Source organism: Patagioenas fasciata, chromosome 3 (assembly GCF_037038585.1).
Source record: "Patagioenas fasciata isolate bPatFas1 chromosome 3, bPatFas1.hap1, whole genome shotgun sequence".
In the NCBI taxonomy this organism is placed as follows: domain Eukaryota; kingdom Metazoa; phylum Chordata; class Aves; order Columbiformes; family Columbidae; genus Patagioenas; species Patagioenas fasciata.
In genome coordinates this window covers 123845827-123869785 of record NC_092522.1, presented here as the reverse complement: position 1 = coordinate 123869785, position 23959 = coordinate 123845827, and the positions used below count along the sequence as shown (strand labels likewise).

The following is a 23959-nucleotide window of genomic DNA, read 5'->3' as shown; positions in this document are numbered from 1 at the left end:
CCTCTGTGTTGGATCTTGGTGTAATTTTGTAACAAATTCAAAGCTGTAGTGGTATTTTTATACTTGTAATATAGTTGATTTCATAACCCCTTTTGCCAGGAGTCACCTGGATGTATTTCTGAGATTGGTGGAAAGTTTGCAGGCAGCACAGTGGTTCGGCTGATATGTCTGAGGTGTATCTGAGTTCTATGAGCGCACCCGCAGCCTCGCAGGGGTGCTGGGGGGCAGTTGGGGAAGGGCAGGGCTAACGGGGTGTGACATGGCAGCTCCTGCAAGGCATTGCCGGGCACCAAGGGGACAGCGGCTCCTCATGGCCGCTCCTCGGGGAGTGACAGGGAGGAGGCGATGGGGCACGTGCCCTCCTTTAGGCGGGAAACGCGCCTCGGCACAGCGCGCATGCGCAGGGGCAGGTGGGCGGGCATTCGGAGGGGAGGGAGCAGCTGCTCCGCCCCCCGCCGTCATTTAAAGGGACAGAGCTCCGCCTTCGCTTCGCCGCCCTATTCCGCTCCTCGGAGCCGGGAGCGGGCGAGTGGTAACGGTGCGAGTCCTTGCCAGCTTTGAGCTCTTTCTCCGGGGCACAGATGGAGAGCTTCGGCTATTCCCGGTAGGTTCCGGAGCCAAGAGTCTCCTCCTCCGCCTTTCTGCTTCCCCGCCCCTTCATCTCTTCGGCAAGGTCCGCCGCGAGTTCGGCTATCTCCGCCCGCCTTTCGGATAAGGCCGTTAAGTTCCGCCACCACTTCGGCAACTTCCGCCGGTTCGGTCGGAAATGGCCGAAGACGTGAGAGATCCAGCGGTTTAGGAGGAGAAGACCGGCCGGCTTCTCGGAACAAACCAACTGTGTCCGGACCGGGGGGGGAGCAGGGGACGGCGGACGGCGGGGGAGGACAAGGCAGCGGCTATGGCTCCCCCCCCAGCCACAGGCGGAGAGCGGCGCAGCGGGCGCCGGGACCGCGGCTCCGCCAGGAGGGTGAAGTGAGGGCGCCAAGAGGTAGGGTGGACCGTACCACATACGGGGTGTGTGTGTGTGTGTGTGTGAGGCGGGGGTAGGGGGGAGAGCGACTCGTGGCGGTAGCACCCCCGGGGCAGCCCGTGGGGCCGAGTGAGTGGCGGGAGTGGTACAGTCCGGAGGAAGCCCCCTGAGGCGGCGTGGGGGGGTGGCCTTTCCCCAGCCCGGCCGGGGTGTCCGTGAGGGGCAGATGGGGGGGTAGGTTCCCTCAGAACTGGGGACACGGTGTTGAGGGGGTGACCCTCAGGGCTGGGGACACTGGGAGGGGAGAGTGGGTGACATTGTGAGGGTCTCACAGGGCGAGCGGCACCGCGGGGTAGCAGGGGGTCCCATTGGGTTGGGGACCCACATGGCGGGAGGCGCCTCCAGCCTCCCCCCTGGCCGCCCTGCCTCCCGCCTTTTTCAACTAACTCTGTGAGGAGCCGGCCCCCCCCCCAGACCCCCTTGTTCCGTGTCCCCGGGCAGCGTGCGGCACCTCCAGCCCTTTTGGGGGGACGTTGCGTCCCCCACGGCCGGTGCAGCCCCATCCATCGCTCTGAGGTGGGTCTTGAGGCCTAGTGCTTGGTTCTGCTCCCAGGGTCACCCAAACCACTGACCTCGTCTTGTCCCGTGTCCTGGAAACTTGACCAACCCCTCAGTTTCGAGGGGTTTTGGGCATCGTGCTCCCGTTGCTTCTCTAGGGTTTTGCCTTGGGAGATGGTGAGAGCAGAAACCACAAAGGTGTCTCGGGTATGCGTGTGTTAACGCTCCTGTGAATTGTTTGCTGAAGTTGACGTTTGTGTTATTATTATTATTATTTTTCCTGGCTGTTTTCCCCACATGAGGTCTCTTCTTGCTCAGAAACATAGGGATCTTTCCTCAATCAAAAATTTTGCCGGTGCGGGGTTAATGCGTTGCTGCTGGCTGCCGAACGCCCCGTTATGCTGGTGCAAACACAATTTGGAGCCTGGTGGAGCTGGAAATGCTTAAAATGGTATTAAGGGTTCACAAAGATGCTGAGAAACATTCTAGATATGCCGTTCTATTGCTGCGCGTGTTAAAATTCAAATACTGTGTGTCTCATTGACTAGTTTCCCATCTCTTGTTGCTTATGTGTGTGCCTGATAAATTGTGTGTTGATATCCCGATATGATCGCTTGGCATTAACATTTCTGGGTTTCCATGCTGCAAGTCTAACGTCTGTATAAAGAAGATTAAATAACCGTGTTTCCTGAAAGGGTTGTCGCATGCAGGTGATTATCTTCCAGATATTTCTGTTTTGATGGAGAAATCGATATATGTGAGACATCAAAGTCTAAAACATGTTACAAATGTATTTTGATTTGTGCTTCTATTATATTTTAGATAGCAAGGTTCTTGGAACGTGAGGTGTGCTTTGTACGTTGCCAGGTTTTATCAAGTAATGAGGAGTTTTGAGCTAGTTTCTATGCAGAAGTAGCATCAGAAATGAACCACAGTGTTTTCCCCCCAACAAATCCCTTAACTTCACGTACCATCTGAGAGACACGTCATTACATGTAGCTTTATCTGTATTCACTCATGGCTTTGAGATGCCTCTGCTTTTCAGTTTCTCATTGCAGAAATGGGAGTTTGTATTGGTTCAGCTCAGCATTAAGAGGTTCTGGAGCTGGGGTGGTTGGCTGTCTTCATTTGAGCCCAGTACAGCCAAATTCTTCTGGCAGCTCGGCTGTGGTACAGACAGTTCTTGAAGTTCTTGATGTCTCTTTGCAGAAGGGAAGTCCAGAGGAGCTTTCTGAAATTCTGCAGTTTTTCAAGTGAAAGCTGTTAGCTCTCATGTTTGTTTGTGTGCGAGGATGGGTTTTGGCAGTTGTCAAGTCAGAGCAAAAGCAGCAAATAATGCAAACCAAGAAAAACATGAGTGTTGATTTGCCTTCGTTTAGGCTGTTTCTCAGCAAAATATGGCAAAATCGGAGAGCTGTTTGTGTGCTGTTAGAGTGGAAAAGATCATCATCATCTTCCCTTGAATATTTGTAGCATGTATCTCTGGGACTCTTCAGCCAGGAGCTGAGTGTTGTTGCATTCCCAGGGCTTGCTTGGATATGTAGAGCCAGATCCCATCTTGAGTCTGCCCTCCATGACTATTATGTCCTGAAATGCCACGATACAATCATCTTGTTTGTAGACTTTGCTGCTTTCCTCCTGAATGTATTTGTTCCTTTTTCCTTTCAGTCTCTGCTGCTTGATTTTTCTCCTTGCTCTTTGACTCCTACCGCCTCTCCCAATTCCCTTACCCGTATTCCCAGGATATTCCACCCCCCTACCCACAATAATGATTTCACCGGGTTGGGAAATGCAGCTCACCGCTTATCCTAACTGTTTGAAGCCAATATTACAGCAGTTGAATGTTAATTGATTTTGAGTCCAGAGGCAATTTTTCTGCCCGGGGACACTAAAGGGACCTCTGCATCCTTTCCTCTTATCTCCTCATCAGCAGATAGATTTTTCCAGTGCTTGTCATCTCACTTCTCTACCTGTGATCTGTGCCAGATACCCCTTTTTGGGGGACAGGAGCAGACTGTGAACACTTTGAAGCAGTTCATAACTCTGGGGTATTAACCCAGGGTGGACGTTTTGCTGAATGAATCCTAACTCAGACTGAGATTCCTATGTCTTAACCACCCAGCAAGCAAAATATGTGGGTTTTACATACTTCCTTGTGAAAAAAGCAAGTGATAGACATATTTAGATAGGTGCCATTTCAGTACAGATAGGCACGATTCTCCTAGTTTGTGGATGGGCATTAGGGGAGGCATTTGTGTGAGATTTGGGGGACACAGCTGGGACTTTGAGTTGTCTCATAACCTGCGCTGACACAGGCTGTGCTTGCACTTCTGTGGTTGCAATTTAGACGTATCCTTAAAAGCAAAGAGCCCATGGTTTTCTTCTTGGAGAATATTTAAAAGTACTGTTTACTGGAGATTGTCGTGGTTGAGTTTGGCTCCTGCAGCTCAGCCGGCTGCTTGTCAGATGCAAATTGGTGGATGTTGCCTGAGAAGAGGTGCAAAGCCAGTTTGAGGTTTTTGGGGTTTGTTAGGCTGGATAAAGACAGAAGCGTGTAGAGCTCCATGGCTTACAGCTAATCGATCCCTGGATTGCCTGGGCGTAGGAAGCCTCGAGCGCTGGCCAACCAGGTAAATTGATGCTATTACGCAGCAGTTGCAGGGCCAGTTTTGAAGTGCAAATTGAAATCCCATTTTTTCGAGATCACTGCTGTTAGTTAATTGATGCCTGTTACCAGCAAGAGCATTTTATTATAGAGGACTGACTTATCCATCACAAATGGATTTGAAAGGACATTTTGTATCTTGACTTGCTGGACGTTCCCTACAACACTATAGCAATTTTAAAGCAAGTTCCAGTTTTGTTTTGTTTGCTTGTTTTAATTTATCGTTTGCAGAAGAAGTTTACAATATCCAGTCTTTCATATAAGAATTGCATAGGTGTGCTGTGCTCCATCCACTGGCATCTGCCCCTGCTAACTCCTGGTGAGTGCACATGGGTTTCTCAGGGCTATATTGACATAACCAATAACACTATAAAATGAAGTGTCCCTTGCTGATCAAATTAAGTTAAATACAGAAAATTGAGACTTATAAATCACACAAATCAATCTTTTATGTTTGTCAGGAAGGGGAGGGAATCATAGAACTCGAAACCAGCGGATAGTCTGTAGCCACTAATGGGTGTAAAGGAGTTTTATTAAGGTGTGTGTTGTAATGAGTCTCAAAATTTCTGCCTTTACAGTCAGTTTCTGAAATGGCTGAGATCTCATTGCCTGGAGTTAGGAGGGGGTATGTTTTGTCTGCCTGTTCCCTGCCCTTCCCCTTGCCCAGGAATTTTGGTGCATTAAGAAAGTGGTTTACTTTTCTAATGCAAATGGCTGCCTGATAGTACAGGATTTTCCAAAAAGACGGACTCAATTTGAAATCACGACTGCCATTGCCCTGTATTATAAGAACATGGGATGTACACATGGACTTACAAAACCCTCTCAGGTTTCTTCTAATAAAATGCTACTAACATTTCCCACTGCACAAGTAACATTTTTATTTCCTTTTTAATGTACTGTTTTCAGCTGGTTAGCTTTTTATCTGTCTTGTTTCATAAAATGTTTTCTTTTATGATTCAAAATACTTGCAGATATCTTCTTAGCTGACTTTCTTCTCAGGATGATGGCAGTGCATGTAGTCTGAGATTTGTTTCCATTCCTGTTGTGTTTTGGTGCGAGTGTTGCTGTGCTAAGTGTATATTCTGACATCTGACTCTGTAGGATGAGCTTTCTTAGTGTTTTGCGCCAGCCCTTCTATGTCACATGTGAGGATTGTGGAGCTATATAGTCATCTCAAATCTGTGCCAGTGTATTGGTGATGTATATATTCATTTGGAAGTGAAATGTATTTATTTCAATGCCAAAATGCCATGGAGAAGGAAATAAATTGCTCTATGGATCTGTTGTGTTCCTTAAGGAACACTTCTTGATAGGTTGAGTACTTCCTAATTCTGTTCAAACAGATAAGGAGTTCAAGTTCGGCAACTTAATGTGGAAATTGGGTCCTCTACTTATATAAAGGCATACAATTAAAAACATTTATGTTGTCCTATCAATGTGAAGATAAGCTTTTCTTTTCCCTGTCCCATATGTACCCCACCTTCTGCGTCCAAACTTGAGCATGATGGAATTAAACACGTCACCGAATGCAGGAAAGACTTCTTCATCTTTTCCTCGCTTGATTAAATGCCTCCGCATCATATGTAATGCAGGGGATGAAATTTGTACACGTCTTTTAGCGTTTCTATTATGGGCGTAAGGAAGTAATTATAGTGCAGGTCTGCTCTGTGTAGGCACTTAGTGGGAAGCGATGTGTTCTGGATTGTGTTGGTGTTGAGTGGAGTGTATGCTGTGGAGTACCACTGACATGCAGATGACGCCTGGAAAAGGTTGGCATGACAGCGTTGGGGCTTGTGACAAGAAGAGCTGCCAAACAAGCAGGGAGCCTTGGAGCTAAGAGCCGAGCCTAAATATATAGAGTGCTGGTGTGAGCCTCTGCCCTGTGGATTTCTTCTAAGGGGTCTGTAAGGTCTAAGCAAAGTGGTCGTGAATTTGGTATTGGGAGTGTTTTCTGTCTGCAGGGTAAGGACCTGCAAATAAAATAGGTTGGAAACCTTTGATGGAAGTGGAATAGTAATATCAAAGCTGTGATGAGTAACCAGCAGGTGGGCAGAATGCAGGGCGGTGTGATCCTGTCCTCCTCATTTAGAGGTAATTTGCTGGCCAGAGATAAAAAATGATACAGGAATCCAGTGACTCCCAGAAATGCCCTGTACATTTATGTCAGTGAATAGGTTAAGTTCATTCTCAGATTATTAATAAAGATAGCAGCCTTATAGCAACTGGGAAGGAAAAAAGCAACCCAACCCATGCATTGTTTAGGGAAGATATTTCTTTCCTTAGGCATCTCTCCTGGGAAGACCTCGGTACTTGTAAATGAGTGTACCGCCTACCTTGTGTACCTTCATTTTAATGTGGGGGTTGAGGAGGAGCCAGCTATCGGAAAACCAGCCAGAGATGGATGCGTTGGAAAGTTGCCACTAATTACTGTGGCGTCTGACAATTAGCTCTTGTTAAGCCTTTCCTTGCAAGTTTTCAACCGTGCATCAGGAAACAACAAGGACCTGGAGAAAGGCAAGAACTGTCCTTGTAATGATCTTGTAAACCAAGAAAAAGTTCTGGGTGGTTGTTGTTTCATTGATCTTACTAAAAGCAGAACATGGAGTTGATTCTCATGTGGTTCCTTTCTAGCAGAGCGTGCAGGATTTGGTGCACCCAGAAGATCTTTGAATTTTTTTTGCTGCTGGGCTCTGTCGTGATCTGCAGATTTCTTACACCTCTCACCTATAAAACAGGTTGGAGGCTACATTACTTCACGGGGAAGCTGTAAATCAATAACATCTGCACAGTGTTGTTGTTGACGTTGATCTTGGAATTCTTAACAAAAAATAAGATTTAATGAAAATAGTAATAATAAAAAGACTTGAAGCTTGGAGTTGGCTTCTCACAATTGCCTCCAGGGTCTTCTGACTTTGTTTTCACTTTGTGGCAGTGATGAATAGCACTGAGCCTTTTGCGAGTGTCTCAAGGGTGCAGTTAGTCAGGAGTAGCGATGGAGCTGGAGCTGGCAGGTATCTCAAGGCTTTTGTACAGAAATAATTTCTCCCCCACCCCTCCGGAAGCAGACCTGCGCTTTCCCTGGAAATGACTTTTACATAGCTGGGACAATGATGATTTTGATTAGAAAGGCCAAGCAACACAATTATTTCTTCCTTGTCAAAGGAGCTGTTGCGGAAGATGTTTTTGCATCAGTTGAATGTCTGTCTTGCTGAGCTTCGTTTCAGACAAGATTTCTCAGGCAGCAGGGCCCAGAACATCTTCCGGAGTAGTTTATACAAGTATGACCCAGGCTTTGCACCGACTTGCATGTCTGTATAATTCCATTGACTTGGAAGGAGTGACATGTAATCTCTAGACGGATCTCGAGTCTGTTTTAATATGCATCTCTGATCTGTAATACATGCGCAGTCACGGCGATCCTTTTGGTTACCACTGAAAGGAGCTATATCTGGGACAGAAAGTGGCAGCTGCTTGACAAATGTAATGGAGTAGGTATTATAAAAAGAATGAAAGTGAATTTCCTCTCCTTATAACTGATTAAAGCAAAAACAGCATTGCCAATGTTCCTTGTGAGCTTAATGCTGCTTTGCAGAGGTGTCTCGCTTGGACCATTTGCTGTCCCTGTGCCTATTCTTAGCCTGTTTACCGAAAGTTGTGTTGTGCATATCAAGGGAGCGCTGTTAACTCATATTGCATATGGACTATTTGTATTTTTACACGGAGCCTTTTGAGGAGGGAGGGGACTATACCCATGCTCTTCTGTCACCTTCCCCTGCTTCCATGCTTTATAAATCTTTAGGAAATTGAGGTTAATGTTTCTGTATTATCTGAACATATCGGAGTGCTTCTGGGGTGTAGGGAGGTCCTGCCCTGTACCTGTTGACACGAACCTTTGGAGCTGGAATTCATGACACGTTCGAACTGATTCCGTAGCTTACTGCGGGACAGATGGCCTTGGTCCCCCTCCCTCTCTCAGAAACTGCCTGTGAATTTTTTTGGGGGAGGTAGGAGGTTCCTTTAGTAGTAGACTTTGGAGGCGATGTTGCCAGATGCCGCTTTTCCTCTTCTCTTACTGATATTTTGCTGTCTTAATGATCCTACATTAAGATATTCCCTTCTTCAGTCTAACCTGGCTCTCCCAAGATATGAGATATGAGCATTGGCAGTGCTGTGGAGGAGACCTGCTCGCTTGGCAGGGGACCGGGAGAATCTCTGTATTTTAATATTTTTATCCAGCTCCGGTACTCCGAATTTTGCTACCCCAAGGCTGTGAGTGATAGATGCCTGGCAGGAGCTGACCTGTTTCTACTACTCACAAGGCAAAGCAAGAGGCAGAGCAATGAGAAGCTGGACTTGCTGCTGCTTTGCAGCTGGAGGGGATGGCTGGGAAGGGGAGGACCGTGTCTTTATGTTCTTGTCCCCTTCCCCTGGCAGCGACAGGAGTGGCTGAGCATTGTGAGGCTTGGGCAGACATAGAATAGGTAATGGGATGGTGACAGAGCTGCTCTGTCATGTCAGAGGGCTGCTCCAGTGCTCGTTTATCTTCATCTCAAATCTAGAGGCTGCTCAGGACCAACGAGGGTAATTTAATGAAGCAGGGGGACTTGTTATAAATGAGCGAGCTGACTGGACAAGAATAGTTGGCTGTTGTATATGACTGTGAAGGTCCCTAGAAGAGGATGCTCATTTTTCAATTCCCACATGCTGCTGGGTGAAGTCGAGGGTTGTGCTGACACTCGCAGTTCCTGTTAATGGGGACTGGAGTTGTGCTGAAAGAAGAAAATCCCCTGTTTTGAAGGCTGCTTGGCAGGGAGACAACTGGAAAGATGTGGTTTTGGTACAAAGCTTTTCAGACTTCGGTGCTTCCTTTTATTGCCTGACTTTTTATTCTGAGGCCTTCTCACTATGACTTCTGCTCTTCCGTTATGAGAAGTGAAATTAATAATCTCCCTGATTTCCCATACATGGGAAGGAATGTCTTTGTTTTGGCCCAAGTTTAACTGCAGATGAGATCGGTTTTGGGAGCCACGTTATGCAAAAGCAGAGGAAGAGGAAACAAACAGTTGTGTAGCCTACTCACTTTGAAATACAGTTTTAATGGGTCTTTGGTAGTCATATCATTATCTAACTGGCTATGTGATCCTTGGGATTATTACTCTTTCCAAGTAATAACTAGAGCAGTAAAGATAACTTGTTAAATTGAAAAAAAGAATTGGCATATGTTGTTTTTGGTATTGCATTTTAGTAATTGTTTGTGATGACCTTTTGGAATCTCGGAGAGGGAATTTGTTTACTTGACTTTCTCCCAGGCTCCTGGCTATCTTGATATAGAGCAGAATTGAGTTGTTTGGGGTTTTTTTTTTGTTTTAATTACATTTTGACATCAAAGCCTGTTCGTCTGCGTGCACTACACTTTTGGCTTTTTTAAAGGTTAAGCTGTCTTTAATAAGACTTCCACTGATGTAGTTTTCTGAAAGTTTGGGGTGTTGTGTTTTTTTATAGACAGTATTGCTTGCCCTTGGTGTTATATCAAAATAATGCTTTTTGGATTTTTAATCTAAAGAGAAAATTCTCACTGTATTCTTGAATGTCTAGAGGCGTGGTGATGAAAGGGCTGTGGTTTGGTAGATTTTGTTTGGGGTTTTGGTTTGGGTTTGGTTTTTTCTTTTAGCTTAAGAGGTTGTAATGTGCTTAGGTCATAGAACCTTAGGTTTAGAACAAAAAAGCCCCTCCACACAAACTGCTCCTCTTGCGGCTGAGACCAGTGGTTCTTCCTTTCACCCTTTTGAAATGTCTCTTCTGACATTCTTCCTCTTTCACCTCTAAAATTTGACAACTCTTGAGCTCGAAGGGTCTGAGAAACAAATTGTGCGAAACCTCTCAGATCAGCTCGGTGTTTGAGTTTTCACACGAGAGCCCATTGCACCAATGTTTTCCGAAGCCGTACTGGGAGAGGCTGGTCCTTCCGATACACCAAAGCTCCGCGAAACAGACGTCAAAGAGCAGGTGCTGCAAAATTAGGGTTCTGCCAAGTGTTGAGAAACAAACTTGTGCTGACGGAGATCTGCATCTCCCAAGGGAAAAATGAGTCTCCAAGATGAGTGTCCAAGCTGGAACAAGAGAACAGACACTGAAAATACCTCCAGTTTGCAGCTGGTTCTTTTCTACCTCTCAATCTGCTCTACTAAGGCACCGTGGTTTCTAGAGGGACTGAAATGCTGGAGTTACTTACATATAGATGACAGAGATGAGTGGAGGAATCAAAAATCAAATAGGACCCAACCACATGTCTCCTTAGATCCACATGGAACTGGAGCTGGGTGAGCAGAAGCGTGTGTGATTTCAACCCCCTAGTCAGGCTGGTTTTTGCACATGGTTACTTGTGGGCTTTTCATCCTTGGATCTGAATAGTCAGACCTGAGGGGCACTCTGTATTTCCTGTGAAATTCTCGATAAGATCTGCTACTGTTTGAACTTGCAAAGCAGTTTAGGTGTGTGCTTCCCTGCTTGCAAGGCTCCTGTGAAGAGTTTGATCCACCCCTTCATTTTGTTGAGCCTATTAGGAATGAATGATGTTCCTCAAGCTGTGAAGGCAAGAATGGTTTAGCTTTAAAAGAAATCAGCCTTCCCCCGCTTCCCGAAAATAGATGATGTAATGCACGAGCCCCATGTTTAAACAGTAGCTAATTTGCCAGGGGATAAACCAGAGTTAAATCTGTCAGGCTTTCTAGTTCCCAGATTCAGCAGAGCTTTGTTCTTTGTGCTTTTATATGCAGGATACAAATGTGTGTCCACTGCTGTCAATGTGATTTCCTTCAGCTTCTGTAGCTCAAGAGTTTGTCCAGGGGCAAGAGAAAATATTGCTATAAACCTTGTGTTGCTATAAACCTTGATATGTATCTTTTTGTTTTTAATTTTTATTCTGCAACTGAATTAAACCCCAAACTAACCCTTTGGTGAGCTGCAGCACTGCAGAACAGAGTTTCTTCTGGATTTGGATCTTGTGTTTTTGACGGCGCCTTCCTTTGGCCAAGCAAGACAAGCTCCTCGCACGGTCCCAGGGACGCAGCTGGGTGGGAAGCTCCACGCTCTGCAGCTGCTTTGGGCTGTTTTCCCGGTGTTTGGACTCTCCTCTCCCAGACAGTTATGTACAAAACAAGGAACACTTAGTTTTCACTCATGTAGTTTTATTTTTTATGAGCAGCTTTCTCTGCTGGTGGCAGCTCTGACCCGTGTAATGCTTCATGTCTGCTGACAGCAGGGGACTTACTGTGGTTGGTTGTGAAAGAGAGAGGTTTGTATCAATGCTCTCCTCCCGCCCCCGCCTTGGGATGCTCTGTTTGTTGGGATTTTTCACTGACCTATTCCTTTAATCTGCAGTTTTGGCACCGTTTCCCAGGGCTCATGTGTACTGAGAACTTTGCCAACTAGCAGGATGAACCAGCACTTGCAACGGGGTTAGACAGATCCAGAAGCTTTAGGATCAGCCTGCAACCACAGAGGAGGGGAGATGATGCTATTGTAAGAATAGGAGGTGGCAGTTTAAGGAATTATTTCTATTTTCTCTATCTCTGAGTGTTGAAAACGGAGAAAATGTCAGTCTTCTAACTTGGAGCAGCTTCGTGTGAAAGTTGACACCTATTTCTTTGCGATGTCGTTAACCAACTTGGCATGCCAGGTGGTCTCAGCGGTTTTTTCCCCTCTAAGCAGTGCAGGCAGAAAACACAGAGAGCAAGTTGTGCTGATGCTGTGCTTGGTCTGGAGATGTTGCTCTGGCAAACAGTTCCTTTGGGAGGGATGACATGTGTGAAGAGACGTTGCTGACTCACAGCACCGATATCTGCTGGGCTGTGCTTGTTTTAAACAACTGGATTTTAGAAGCTTATAAAAATTTCAGAAAGGGGTGGGAAGCTGAGAGACTGCTCTGCAGTTGATGGTTTCTTAATTTTCCCATGGTTTCTGCTGAAAACTCAGAGCAAGAACGGTGGGTCGGTTTCAATTTATGACGAAGTTGTGCTTAATCTGTTCTGTTTATTATTACTAGATTCCTCACGCTCCACTTGCTGGCTTGACTTCCTCCTCTTCGGCATTATTTTCACATAAATCCTTTTCCTCAGGATTTCCTTGTGCTCTTCCAGCTGTGGCACAGCTGTGAAGATACCAACAGACACGAAAAGCTCTCAAGAACAGCGCACAGATGCCCGGTTTTGTGATGGAGACTGGATTTAGCTCCTTGTATGGGCTGTACTGCCCTATAGCTGGTGATGGGGATGTGTTGAGAAATTGTGGGCTGGTGTGGACAACGAGCCTCTTGTTTGATTGCCTTAGCAACCCTGCCTCTCTGAAAGAGATGTTCTCCCTTGCACATGGTGTAGTTTGCAGGAAGGCTGGTTGTTTCTCGTGAAGCGGGCCTGGTTTGGAGGGCTGATCTCAGGAGACACTGGTCCTTCTATTCCCTCAACCCCTTTTTTTTTTTTGCCAACAGGATGTCTGAAGCCAAAAGAAGTTTGCAGTTATTTAGTGGCAAGTGTTTGTCCCCCAAATACCAGACAGCATGTCCTGCTGTCTCTCTTCCTTTGATATATCCACTCCTGTGGGCACAATGCGCTGATTTTAACTAAATTGTACTCTTTACTGAATATTTGTCTAATATTGACTAAGTCTGTGGCATGAGCTGACTAAGCTGAAATTAATGGTGTAATTTTAGCTTTTTTGGCATGTGTGTATTGGCAGTTTCATTGCAGATGGTAGAGGAAATTAAGATCTTACCTTGACTCCATCTCAAGGGGAGGAAGAAGAAGCCTCAGACTTACAATGACAGTAAGGAAAGACTTGGCAGAGATGTGGGGGGGAGTGTTTGTAAAGATGTTATTTGGGGGTGATAAAAACTCTTCCTAATGAGTGAGGTCATAAGACAAAATGGAGGAGTTGTTCTTAATTGTCTTGAAATGATCTCCTGCGTTCTGGTCCATTGCCATACCCCTGGGATAATTTTTCTTAATCTGTTGATCAAAAAAATATGAGATAATCTGGCTGGCTGAAGTTTCTGCAGAGATCAGCGGACACAGGGCTGATATCTGCTGACTTTACGTGTTCTGTGGATGCTTTACCCTCTGTGGAGATAAGGGTATCTAGAAAGAGAATGTGGCGTCTCCTTTCTTTGGGTTGAGGAGATGCAGACAACTCCATGTGTTTTTTTGAGATGGTTCTGCAAAATGGCAAAACACTGGTGCCTCCAGGCAAAGTAATGGAGACACAAAAACATGTCTGAAGTTCTAAGAGACTTCTGAGTGAGCTGATGGCAGAAATGGAGCCAAAACGCACAACGTTCCACTGTGCAGCGTGTCCTCCGAACTGCTGGGAAGCTTGTGGGTTTTGGGACCCAAAATAATGACTCTTGGCACCCAAAATCATAAACATTCAACTTCAGGACATGTCCTGCTTGAGTGACTGCAGCCATCTCACTGCTGGTACTGCGAATCTGGTGACAGCTTATGTAAATTGGGAGCTCATGACTTGGGTTTTTTTGAAGACGCCTTTTATTTTCTTCACCCTTTCTCCATCTTTTTGCTGCAGTTTTGATGCAGGCAGTAAGATCTCCATTGTAGCTTTCAGCTTCATGGGAGCTTTATCCCTACAGTTGATGAGTTCCAAGCTGATCTTTAGTAGCTCAGAGAGCTACAGTATTTATCATATTACTGTAAAAGCCATTAGTGACAATGAAGGCTTGGTTCGATATGGTCCTGAATCTTTCCAAAGATGGTATCTGTCACCAGTTTCTTCTGAGACCAGTGTTTCTTAAAGTACCTGGAACAACTTATCTGTGGCACATGCTTTATGGGGTGGGTGCTCAGATCCTCCAAAGGTCACTAAATAGCTGTTACGTTGTGTGTGAAAGTTAACAGCTCCATTTAATTTTGTTGTGTGTGCTCTCATAGATAAGCATGCAGGGTAGAGCAGGAAAGGAGCCTTAATTTAACTTTGTACTTTTTAACTTGATTTAAGTAATTTGCAGAGTTGTATAATAAAATCTCCATGATCTTATTTCTGTGAATATTATAGTAATCTAGAATAATTATTAATGCTGAAGGGCATTTTTTGCTCCGACACGTGTAGGAGTGAATTACTTGTTGCGTAACATGATTTGGAAAGAGAGCAATGAAAAGGCTTCTCTTGGCAATGAGGTGGGCTGTGATTTGCCTTCCTCTGAATCACCAAATGAAATATCATTTGGCAAGTGGACTCGGGACCGCGAGGAACCTCTCGAACCATTTTCACAGGTGCACAGTGGTGATGTGTGACTGTTCTGTGGTGCAGGGCCCTGAATGGTGTAGGATAGATGAGTATTTGCTGGTAGTTTTAGCATCTGGCTGGGATAAGTTGTTCAGCCAGCTGATACCCAGTTCCTTCTTATAATGATACGTCTTTAAGCGACAGTTAAATGATTGGATGCTAAGGAGCATTTTGGAATCTGGCCTTGCAAATACAGCTTGTTAATTGAAGCTCTGCTCGCTGTCAAGGCTGCCTTTTAAAGTTTTGCTGTCTGTCCTAACAATATTCCAGTCTCTCTGGCTTCTCATTCTCCTGCAGATGAAGCGCTGACTGCAGTCTGCCTCTGATCCTCACTTCGTTAGACGGGGACCGCGGTTTGTCTGCCAAGCGGCGACTGCTGGCACGCACATTTGTCACCTGTGGCCACTCCTCTTGCTCTTTCCTCCTCACATCGAGAGTTTTGCTAATTGGAAGTGAACATTCAAGGGGCTGCGTCTGTTGTTCGGTGTCACGAGCGAGCTCTTTGCCTGAGTGCGCGTTTCAGGCAGCTGCGCAAGGTTCAACAGCTTTATCTGTCGTGATCAGACAGATCTCTACATAATCTAGCAAATCTCTTGATTATGAGGTGGAAAATAATATGTTTTGATTTACAGATGTTGCTGCACAAAAAGGACTTCTGTGAATTCTCTGAATGACAATATCTGGGTGTGTTTGGCATCCTCAATTTCTGAGCACATCCATTTTCTGAACATATCCTGAATTTCTGCATACTTTTCCGGAAAGGCTATGCAGTTACTTGCACATATAACATGGACAGCTGTTTTACAGATAAGCAGATTATTAACAAATTTTCAGTAGCATGTTAAGCCAAGTTGAGGGGTTACATTGGGTCGAGAATCCCTGAAGTTTACAGTGAAAAAGACAAATGATGATAGAGGCTGTGGTCTTATGTCTGATTTTACAGGGAAGGTTGAAGAAGGGAAGGGCTTGAAGCATATTTTGAATGAAATCCTCTAAACACCTTTTCCTTCTCTCCCTTAGGAAGTTGCAGACAAACTTGGAACCTTTTTCAGGTGTCTGGTACCTCTGTGAGTGATGGAGGGGGACAAGAGCTGCAGCAGACAGGCATATCTTGCATCTACAGCTCCTGGTGGCTGTTTTGGTGAGGGTGCACTGGCAGCAGGAGTGTTATGGGTATTTGTGAAGGCTATTGAAGCATTTTCTCCTTTGGAGCACAGAAATTCTCTTGGTTACAGACTGACAGATAGGCGGAAGTTTAGGAAATGTTTTCACAACCCCTTGAAGTTGTGCTAAGCTGGAAAAAAGCCGTCCTGTGGTCTGTCTCTCCTGGCTGTGTGGTAGACCAGACTGGGAAGTGATTGGGTTGAGTCTAAACTTGCTTCATGTGTGGGAGGTTGTTGTAACCTCAGTCCGATGTGCAGCCACACCGTGCTTTCGCTGGGACAAGGAGGGACGGTGGGAGGGTAGAAATACTCTGGTTTTGAAGAACTAATGAATTTATGATGTAAGCTTCTTTGCTATCGAAGAAGAGGGCAGAACTTGAGTGGGAGACATTTTGGTTGCGACTCTTTTATACAGATGTAGTTGTCTACAGATTGTGGCTTGGGTTTGTTTTTCTTCCTCTGAGGTCTGCTTTATAGTCAGTGGAGGAAAACAACCATTTCTGTAGCACGGTTCGTCTTGTCCTGAGTAAGCATCTTGAACCAATCAAGTTTTATGCGCCCCAGAAGCGCCTGTTTCCTTTGCTATCTGTAGAGAGAGCCAGACCAGCTCATTTAGGTGTAATGGGAACTGTTTGTGGCCAACCACGACACCTTATTGAATGAAACGTGGCTTACGCAAAGCCAGACCTTGCGTGCTGGGTAGTTTTGCAGATTGTATAAACTCCCCGTAGTTGTAATTTCCTCCTTCTCAAAAGAAGGAAGAGCTGATGTGATTGCTGGCTCTGATTAGACCACGTGAGAGCCAGGCTGAGATTTGAAGCATGTTTCTGGCCATTTTAGTGAGAATCATTCATTGTGTGATGGTTCAAATATTAGTGAAGAAGGCTGAAGAGTTTTCTGTTTCCTGACCCTGGAAAGATTGACTGGTTTGTCAACTGTGGTCCGTCCACAAGGCAAAGGTCCAGCTTGATGAGCTGATGTCCTGGTAGCAGCTTGGAGGGGTCTCACTGCACTAGGAAAGGGAGGAATGAAGTAGCAAAAAGGGTCTTTTCCCAGTGATTTTTGTATCTCTGGTCAGATGTGTATTGGTGGAGGAAATCGCACTGAAAACGACCACAGAGCTTTTTGTTTTAACTCTCTAGCTTGAGCCTAGATCATACAAAGCAAACTCTCCAAGCCTGTGAAGGGGGTTTTGTGGAGAAATAAAGCTTATTGTCAGCTGCCTTGTTCAGACCCTTGGGAAATCGTGACCATTGTCTGGCCTATTATTGCTTAATAAAAGCTTTGCATTTCCACATTCAGGGTCTTGAAAATCTGGTTCTGTGCTTTTAAAAATAACTCAGCGTGAGCCACAATTGGGAGCATTCACAGAGGAAATTCTTCAGCCATTTAAAACAAAGTGAAAGGAGGGAAAAAAGCCCTCCCTAAAGTGCTTTTACTTGTCCATGAAGAGTGAGTGTGTCCAAGCTGTGAAAACTGTGTGTCCAAGCCGTGCTTCTGCTATCTGCTCCTCCTCAAGGTTGGTTTGCCTGCAGCTTTCAAGGATTTTAGGTCCAGCTGGGAAACCTGGGCTGGTACTGGGATGGGTGCACTAAATGCATCCTCTCGGGATGGAGGGGAGGGTACACCTGTTACAAATTAATATCTCTGAGCAGGTGGGAGGACTGACATTCACTGGGCTTGATGCAAAAGGCAGGAACATACATTTCTTTCTGCTTGATAGTTTTGAAGCAGCCAGCGCTGGGGTGGGAGGGGAGCAGAGGAGGGGGAGCCGTGGGCTCTGAGCTGTGCACCAGCATCAAGTTGGCTTAGCTGTGGTTTTTGCTCTTCCCAGCTTCTGCTGTGAGTTTGTAGCCCTGCATAGAAGCCCCCGAACTCTTTTGTAAATCCACTTTTGGAGGCTTATTTCTTTCTGTATGTGTATTCTCGGGTTTATTTTCCCTCTTGTGTGGAAATAATTATGTTGTTTGTTTCTTATGTTCTGGCTTTGAGTATGAGGAGGAATGTTGTTGTTTTTTTACTATAAGGACATGTATTTTGTGTGTGTGTGGTTTTTGGGTTTTCTTCTACAGTTTCTGCTGGTAAAATATTCCGACCAGCAGTTGCTGCCCACGTATGGCACCGAGACGTGTGTTTAGTGGTTGCGGGACGTGCTTGCTCTGGGTGTACCGCCTTGTTTTGTTCGGCGCGAGTGTCCGCAGATACGATTGGCCATAATTTGTCATTGCCGTTAAGCTAGGGGAGATATCATTTGCATTAGTCATCTGTGCTTTGTGCAGGCCAGAATTATATACATTGACTCTTGATTTTGAGATAAGTTTTCTCTTGGAGCTGCGTGTTTCTTGCAGGATAGAGGCAGGAGCTGCTTGGGCTGCAGCCATGCAGGAGGAGACACCTGGTAGTGAAGAGGCTGATGGCTGGGGTGCGAAATTGTTTTAGGCAGAATATATTAGCAGCAAGCAGGAGTTACTTTTCCTCCCTCTTACTGTCTTCTGTAGTATCTGATATGCGCAGGTGTATGTGATGCAAGCTAATGGGAGCAAGACGCAGCCCTGCAGTCGCTAAATCCCGTCGCACCTTTGCGTGGTTTGATATTACTTGAAATTTTCTAGGTCATGTGCAACATTAAAATGATTTCCATTCCTGCGTTTGGAGAATCTGCTGTGCCTATTTTCGTTTATATCCATGTGACTGATCCAGGGCCATATGTTAAGAATTTAACTGCCTTTTTTTTCTTTCCCTTTTAACCATTGGTGTCTAAATATATCTAATAAAAATGCAGACTGGAGCTCTTTAATGAGGCGATAAGTCATTCCTGCCTCTCTTCTTTTTAAGACAAAACCACCTCACACACTGGCTTCTTTTTGTGTGGACTTCTGCTTTGCAATTCTACGCACTCATCATAGCATGAAGCCTCTCACAAAAGGCAGTAAGAAAAGGCTCCGTTTTGGCGTGCGTAAACCCAAACTCTTCCCAGGGAAAAAACCCTGAGCTTCAGCGGGGAAAGCCACAGGCTGTGTGTGATGGAAAATGTTTTGGGAAAAGTTTAGCATGGGCTTGAGTTGTACAGCTAAGAACAGGAGCCGTTAGAAAGCGGTTTGCAAGGGGAAATATTTCCAGTTTTTTTCCTTCCCTTTGCAAAATTGCGAAATTCAAATGATTGTTGGAAGTTTCTGAAGGAAAATCTTTAAATTGCTGGCACTGAACTTCTCGGTTACAGCTGGCGGTTGAGCACGTGACAGCGTGCGAGTGGCAGCTGGGGCACGTGTGGCACTGACGGATGGATCCGCTGTTCCTGATTTGAAACCTTCGGTTCTGGGAGGAAATAGCTTTGCTACCCGAACAGCTCTGGTTTGCAAGCACATTGCTGTGCACGCCGCTGCAGCAAATGTGCCGTGGTTGTGGCTTGACGGATGAAGTCAGAATCTGACTGTGAAATCAGATTCTGCTTGTGTGTGGTGGCTGGGTGTGAAATCTGGAGTGGCACCGTCACCGACTCACTGCTGCACGGTTACACAGAATCACAGAACGTCAGGGACTGGAAGAGATCTCGAAAGCTCATCCAGTGCAATCGCCCCGCCGGAGCAGGAACACCCAGCTGAGGTTCCACAGGAAGGTGTCCAGGCGGGTTTGAATGTCTGCAGAGAAGGAGACTCCACAACCTCCCTGGGCAGCCTGGGCCAGGCTCTGACACCCTCACCCCAAACAAATTTCTTCTCAAATTTAAGTGGAACCTCCTGTGTTCCAGTTTGCACCCATTGCCCCTTGTCCTGTCACTGGTTGTCACCGAGAAGAGCCTGGCTCCATCCTCCTGACACTCCCCCTTTCCATACTGATCCCCAGGAATGAGTCCCCCCTCAGTCTCCTCTTCTCCAGCTCCAGAGCCCCAGCTCCCTCAGCCTTTCCTCACACGGGAGATGCTCCACTCCCTTCAGCATCTTGGTGGCTGCGCTGGACTCTCTGCAGCAGTTCCCTGTCCTTCTGGAACTGAGGGGCCACAACTGGACACAAGATTCCAGGTGTGGTCTCCCCAGGGCAGAGCAGAGGGGCAGGAGAACCTCTCTGACCTACTGACCACCCCCTTCTAACCCACCCCAGGTACCATTGGCCTTCCTGGCCACAAGGGCCCAGTGCTGGCTCATGGTTACCCTGCTGTCCCCAGGACCCCCAGGTCCCTTTCCCCTACACTGCTCTCTAATAGGTCATTCCCCAACTTACACTGGAACCTGGGGTTGTTCCTGCCCAGATTCAAGACTCTACACTTGCGCTTGTTCTATTTCATTACATTTTCCCGCACAGCTCTCCAGCCTGTCCAGGTCTCTGGATGGCAGCACAGCTTCCAGTGACAGCCACTCCTCCCAGCTTGGTGTCACCAGCAGACTTGCTGACAGTCACTCTATTCCCTCATCCAAGTCATTGATGAATATACTGAATAGTACTTGTTGCATGATGTGTTTTCTGGAGCAATGGAGTCATCTTCCCTAGTTGCTGTGCCTGAACAAATGTTTGTGTCCCCGCGCTGTGGCTTCTGCTAGGACATTTCATGGGCTTGTACTGTGAACGGTGCTGCTGAAATGTCTGAATTGGGAAAAAGAAAGGATGTGCTTGTTTTGGAAGGGCTTCTTCCTTTCTTCAGTGTCCGCAGGTTGATCCTGCGTGTGGTTGGTGTGGTGAGAAGCTCTGAGTTGGGGCTCCTGTCTCTTTTTGCTACGCAGCAAGATTTGCTTCACCAGGCTTATAGAGGAGAAGGGGTCTTTGACAATTCCAAATTGTGATCGAGGACTGAAAAGCAGCATTTTGGTGTATAAATCAATACAATCACAGAGTGATTTCAGTTGGAAGAGACACTCAGGATCATTGAGTCCAACCATAACCTAACTCTAGCACTAAACCATGTCTGTAAGAACGTTGTCTGATAGATCTGTAATTGTTTAACCATGCAGTATGTCAGAACAGCTGAAAAACAAGTCGATGAGTTCTCCAAAATGCTGGCACATGAGAGAAGTTTGAGAGAAGGTAGTCCAGATTGTGTTCTTTAATTTAATGACCTCCTCAGCTGGCCAGTCAAACCCTACTAATCAAATTAGCAGGGCCTTGCATAATAAGAGGTGCTTTATTTATAGTCTGCACATTCACTCATATACATTGAGGCACAATGATACATTGTTTATGGATATCCAGTGAAGCGAGCCAGGTGCCTGCTGGGCCACGTTGTCTCTCTGCTTCCCAGCTTTGTGTGTGCTCTCGCTGCCTAATTCGCAAAATCCAGCTGTTTGCAGAAGTGGTCCCTCGGTTATTAATGTTAATTAGCGAGGTTCTGCTCTATGAATATTCCTGCAGTCTGCGCTTTCAAAACATACAAAACGCGAAGCTCTTCACCCGTGTAATGAGCATGTATATGCCTATATCGTTAATTAGCTGCATCCCTCAGAGGATGTGTGCCCCTCCTGGGAACGGTAGTTTTGGTGTTTAGCTGCTTGTGGTAGTAACAAGTCCCCTCCGAGACTCGCGTGTGGACTTGTGCCGTAGTCAGGCTGACAGATTTTTTGGCCTTTGTTTTAATCATTAGTCTCTCCTCTGTGCATTCAACTTATTAAACACTACAGTTACTAATATTAGCTCTTTTCAGATTTGCTATTTGTCCCTTGTTTTAATCAGTGCTGGCAAAGCACCTGACTTGATATATGCTCCAAGTAGGGGTCAGGATTTAAGTGCTCTTCAAGAAAGCTTTTATGCTAAAGAGCAGTGCTCCTTGTGCTGACGCCACTTTTATATCTCTGCCTCCTAATAACCATCCTGTAATAACACCTTCCTCTTCCAAATTACACAAACAACTCTGATCCAAGGAGAAATTTCCCCCTGGAAGTGTAGAAGTGCCTTTTGTTCTGCAAAGTCCAATTGGGGCTTTATTATTGCTCTGATTTAATATCCATGCTGATGAGATGCTTGTGTTATGGGTGGAACATCTCCGAGACAGATCCTCTCTCCATAGTGTGGTATAACAACGTCCCCCGTTGTTTTAATGCCTAGGGTAGCAGGATGGAAGCAGATGATACTATTTGCTGTAAAGGTAAATAATACGGCTGTAAATGAGAACCAAGTTATACTTGAATTTTTGTGCAAGGTGAGATCAGCCCGTCTTCCAAAAGAGGAGGGTCGTTCTCAAATAGGTACACTTTGTCCCTAGTTTTAAGTTCTCAGCATCATCCAGAAAACTCTTGGTTTTGCCGTTTGATTATAATTTGCATTTAGATTGGCTGCCTGAAGGGGAGTCGCTCGCAAGGGGAGATGGGGCTGTATGGCTCGACTCTCTTGCAGATCTGGCTGGAAGTAATGGCATTTACATAAAAACCATTATCTCTCTTATTGGTAAACATGAAAGGCATCCATTTCATTTAATTTTCTGATGAGGAGTCTTTAATATAAGCATACAATAGTGCTGTGGTAGCACCATTCCTGCCCCCATCCCTCCTTCCTGATCTCTTGTTGTTTTAAGGGCAAGTTTTGATGGGGATTTTGTTGGTAGGAAGACGTGGAGTTATTTCTGTTCCAATTTACTGGAGTAGCCAGTTGTCATGCTACATCGTAGGGAATTATTTAATGCTCATCTTAAGAGGTGTCTCTATTAATTGAACAGGGATTTAATGTCTCCCTGAAGCATAATTGGTCTGTGTGTGATGTAAACTAACATATATGTCTAGCTACGCGTTTTCCTTTTGTCTGCATCCAAGCACCATTCCATGGGTAATCTTTCGCTTAATCAAAATGGGTTTAAGCAGAAGTACAGTGGCTCCTTATTAAGGAGATAAAGTGAGCTGAAACAACAAATGTATTAAAGGAACTTCTTTGTATGCTACGTCGCATCCCATTAATCCTTCAGGACTGTTTCTTGATAAAGCAGTTTTTGTGGGCAGTGAGGAAGAACTTGTTTCTGTGTATAATGCTCTTGACCACACGTGTAATGGTGCGTTGGTGACGAGCATGTGTCGCAAAGAGCTGCCATGTGCTGTTTCTGGAGTTGTGTGTAGCTGTTGCTGCTACTCTCTTGTGTAAACATCTTGCTTTACTCTTGGCTTGGAGCAGGTCTGACCTTGAGCACCTCCAGAGGCAGCCAATGCCATAGGTTGTTTTCAAACATGACAGCATTTGCTTGAGGGACTTTGCTGTGAGCTTTACAAGCTCTTTCTTGACCTTGGTGTTGGGGGGGGTGTGTGTGTCTGGTTTGCATTGCTTTGTTTTTTTTTTATCTTGTCACCCTCTCTATATTTACAACTTCTTTCTTCTCTAATAGGCTCCAGACAAATGAGTAGAGACTTGACTACAGAAGAGGGACAGATTCCAGTTTTCCAGTTGATCACCTTGTACAGTGAGTACCTTAATATTTCAAGAATAAGATTTTCTGTAGTGTCTGATGTTGGCTTAAAATTGACTTCACTGGGGAGCAGCATTATGTCTGCATGCTTGGACGATGCTGTCCTAGAAAAACAAGCTTCCTTGGCTTAACTCGTGTTTTGGGATAAGCAGATGTTGTCGGTTCCAGCTCCTTTTATCTGAAGCGGTAAATTTTGTTTGTATCCTACTTCCAATAGTGTGCGTGTTTTATCAGAGTGGAGAACTGGTGCAGTTATGGCTTGGACCTGCTCAAGGCGGTGGGGGAATCAACACTAAAGGTGTTGCCACATAATTTAGCGATGTGTCATGTGTGGTTTCCTGTGGTGTGGAGCAGAGGAGGCTCTTGAGTCAGCAGAGCAAATGTTCTCCTCTGTTCCAGCCTTGTTAGAGGTGTTGGACTCGGCGAGGAGGGTGGATGAGGGACTTGCTGTGGCACACGTGGGGCTTCCTCATAAAGGCGTGCTGTGAAATCGGGCAAATTAGGCTTGACTTGTCCTGTGGGCTGGAAAGCGTAAGAAAAAAGCACTGGAAAGTGTTGCCTAGCTCATGGTAAGGACAGTGTGGGTTGTTTTCTGAAAGTAGAGGAGAAAATCTTTATTTCATGGGGAATTTTTACACATTAAAATATCTCGCATGCATGCTAAATGGGCTATAATAACGAGCCCATGCTTTATGAGATGTCTGAAAGTATTTTTAGACTTGCTACTGTGTGGGACTTTAGCCAGTAAGTGCTAGTTAATTGGAGCATCTTGGCCCATCTGGTGGGGGGCACAGACTGAAGTAGTTAACTGCCCACTGTAGTTGTGCGCAAGCCTGGAGGACGCGCTGCTCCTGGGTGTAAAACGCAGGTGCAGACAGAGTGTAGGAGCTGCACCGATAGAGACCACTGCACAATTCAGGTTATTTTAACAGTCC

General features: G+C 45.7%; 1 protein-coding gene across 9 annotated transcripts in view; it reads left to right on the top strand.

The window, feature by feature from the left end:
* EXTL3 (exostosin like glycosyltransferase 3) overlaps positions 1–23959 on the top strand; it is a 159470-nt gene that overhangs the window by 24546 nt on the left and 110965 nt on the right. For 6 of the 9 annotated variants that reach the window (XM_065833546.2, XM_065833538.2, XM_065833540.2 and 3 more), the window contains exons 1-2: positions 473–988; positions 22944–23018. The gene's annotated coding sequence lies outside the window, so the exon portion shown is untranslated. Of the gene's footprint in view, positions 1–472; positions 989–19189; positions 19277–22943; positions 23019–23959 lie in introns of those variants that run through there. The other 3 variants (XM_071807169.1, XM_065833539.2, XM_071807171.1) reach the window with 3 other exon arrangements.